The following is a 3799-nucleotide window of genomic DNA, read 5'->3' as shown; positions in this document are numbered from 1 at the left end:
AAACTTATTATAACGCCTTTATATATGACGCTTTATCATTTTGGTTCTATAAACTAAGTCTTATAAAGAGGTATATTAAGACGCGTAGAAATTGGGAGTATCTTATAAACCCGATTTTGTTGTAGTGATAGATTGGATCAGATCTAACAATGTAAATACCAAACTTAGATTATTGTATGATCTGTTCCAGTCTATTTTAAAGTTATAGATTGGTCCAGTCTGATAGACAAATGGCCACCTCTAGATAAGGTCGTGCAAATTGAACCCTATGCTACTTAAACTTCATATGAATTTCATATTCATAAATATTAACATCAAATTCTAATTTTTGTATTTATAATACATTAATTAGATTCAAAAGGTGTTAACACAACCAGAGGCGGAACATTAAGGAGGTACGGGTGCATAGATAACGCTCAAAAAAGGGCCTTAAAGGTGCACATGGTTAAATTTTTAAAGAATGCCCTTATCTATACCATCTTATAAAACATATTCATCAAAGTCTTTAAAAGAAGTCCTAAACATCAAGTACTGATGTTTTCATACATAAGAACTTAAAATCTCTTAATTAGAAACAAAGTATGCTTCATGTACAACTTAACAATCCTATACTGATAATCCTCTCAGAAGATTTTATTCCCAGAACACTCTCATTGCATACACTTTCATCCCAAAGTGATGATTTTGACTCTCGTCGATTTCTGAAAATGAAGATTCAAACACTGATTGCTGATATGTATCTGGTTAGATAAGGTTTACTACCGATTCACTCGCCATCCATCGTTCCTCTACTGATTCTAAGCCAAGTAACTTTATTTTCGCTCTTCACTTCTATGTGTTGATTGAGACTTTGTGTGTTGATTCACTATCCTTCCATCGCAGAATTCACTACTATGTGTTAGTTCACTCTTCTTCCATTGCAAAATTCACTTTTGTATGTTGATTCACTTCCATCACAAAATTCACTACTGATTCACTGTTCTTCCAATCAAAGTAACTTATTTTTGTTTTCCATTATCACTATTATGTGTTGATTCCTCTTTAGTTGTGTGTTGATTTCTTTCAAATTAGCTACAGAGAAGGTGTTTGAGGAATGCCTCGAAGGGATGTTATGAGTTATGAGTTATGCCTTTGTTTACGTGTAACACTCGTGTTTTTGAAGTTAATCGTTTAAGAGTGTAGATTTATTTTATCAATCCATTGGKGTCCARYCATTATGGAATGTTTGTGRCATTTAAATCAAGGGTCGTGGTTGAGTTAKGATGAAGAAAAGTTGTATCAAAAACCATCTAAGGCATTAAGGAACCTCCCATGCAAGTTTGGTTGCATCAGAAGTCGCAAATAGCTTAAAAACACAAAATAGGGTGTGAAGCTGGTTGCCAAGCGACTTAAGTTGCTTGAGAATCTGAACTGCTACTTTTTAGAATGGTAGATGTTCAGCGCATTCAGTAAGGCTAACAACTCATTCTCTAACAGGAAAAGCACAGATCTGGAAACAATATCAAAGAATATATAAACTGACTGTGCTCTTCCTGTTATCTGCCTTTAGAGACTTAAATCGCTTCCCATGTCGCTAAAATCCTTTGACAACTTTTTAAGCCTCTTATGTCTACGGTTTAATTCACTTCCTTTCAATCTCTTCACTTATGGTATAAAAGTGCAGCTGCTTGATTTTTTTTTGCCATATTAATACTTGTTTATCTTTTTTAAATAAAATTGTGCATTCATAAAAAAACTATATTATAATATTTTGTGCATCCATTAATAAAAATCCGAAGTTTGTCTTTGTTAGGGGTGCACAAAAATCCGACCAAATCAGCTAACCAACTCGAAGCCATCTGATTCCTAATCGATTTGTAAAATCTTCAAGCCGTATGTATCAGGTTAGAGTATTTTCTGTAACACCCCATACTCCACATTTGCATAAAACACATATTTCATTACATCAAAAGGTCCCACTAGTACATGGATTGCTATATGTACAAAATCTACATATAAAAATTCCAAAACTAATCCTNCCTTTTTTCTCTTTTACTATTTGAAAAAAGAAGCACCAAAAATAGTTAATCAACAATGCTTTGGTATATATTGATAAGTTCATTCTTGTTCATTCGGGATGAGTGTACTTAAGGAATAGAACATGAAATATTTGTGACCTAGTCAAAATATAAAATGTGCATTACAGGTCGAGCACGGAAATTATGAAGATTATATGATTGCTTTTTGGGATGATATGATATTTTTTGTACTTGAATACTCGTTATGTATACAAGATTTGTACTGAAATTATGTGAAAAATTTTTGTAGTTACTTTTGCAAAAATTGTATAAGAATGTATCCAACATATTTTATAAAAGTTCAAGAAGTTATTTAACATGTTTTGGATTGTTCAAGGACTTATTTGTTCCAAAAATTGTCAAAAAAAATTGTCCAAGGACTTATTTAACATTTTTTGGAATGTCCAAGGACTTATTTGTTCCAAAAATTGTCCAAGGACTTATTTAACATATTTTGAAATGTCAAAGGACTTATTTGTTCCAAAAAATTGTCCAAGGACTTATTTAACATGTTTTGTAATGTCCAAGGACTTATTTGTTCCAAAAAAAAGTCCAAGAACTTAATCATTCCAAACAAGAAAGTCCATTGATTTTTATTGTATTTTTTCCTAAAATATATGTTTATATTCAAATGTGTTTTTGGAGCGTGTGCAAAATTCAATTCCAAACTTAAAACATATAATTGTTGTAAGAAATTAATATATGGAGAAATCCATGTGATGATTTTTTTCAAATGAGATTGATTTCACACAAAATATTTCAATGCAATAATAAATTCAAAACGTCAATTTAAATGTAAAGTCCAAATTTTATGAAAGTCAAGCCGTTGACTTTATTTTTCAAGGTGATATTTTTTCAAATGGAAAAAACATTTTTTGTTTTTCTGTACATTTATGAAAATATAAATAAAAAGACCAAAAAGCATTGTTTTCAATTTTAATTCAACTTGAAAAAAAGTTGTTTTCTATAAATTTCATTTCAATTTTTTTAAATCTCAATTTTCTGTGAACCAAACACCATCTAAACGTTCGTTATATACCTTGTATTTGTTTGGATGGGGTTAGAGTCGCACATAAAGACCAGTCAATATAGTTCAAAAATTATACACTACAACAAAATTTGATTTATAGGACGCCTTCAATCTCTAAGCGTCCCAATAGACCGTTTTATAAGACTTAATTTATATGACCAAAATATAAAACGTCCTATCTAAAGGTGTTGTAATAGATTTATATGACGCTTTTAGATGTCTTAACAAGTTTTTTAAGACATTTTTAATACAAAGTATTGCATTAGCAACTTGTGTCTTATAAACTCAATTTTTTATAGGACATTTATTTTTATAGGACAATTTTTCAAAGAGTGTCATATAAAGTTGCTAATGAGACGTTTTATATTAAAAGTGTCCTAAAAAACTTATTACGACGTCAAAAAATGTCATATAAACTTATTATAACGCCTTTATATATGACGCTTTATCATTTTGGTCCTATAAACTAAGTCTTATAAAGAGGTCTATTAAGAAGCGTAGAAATTGAGAGTATCTTATAAACCCGATTTTGTTGTAGTGATAGATTGGATCAGATCTAACAATGTAAATACCAAACTTAGATTATTGTATGATCTGTTCCAGTCTATTTAAAGTTATAGATTGGTCCAGTCTGATAGACAAATGGCCACCTCTAGATAAGGTCATGCTAATTGAACCCTATGCTACTTAAACTTCATTTGAATTTCATATT

This window comes from Cynara cardunculus (genome assembly GCF_001531365.2).
Source record: "Cynara cardunculus var. scolymus isolate 2C chromosome LG 6, CcrdV1, whole genome shotgun sequence".
In the NCBI taxonomy this organism is placed as follows: domain Eukaryota; kingdom Viridiplantae; phylum Streptophyta; class Magnoliopsida; order Asterales; family Asteraceae; genus Cynara; species Cynara cardunculus.
Note: the sequence above shows the minus strand (reverse complement) of the source record.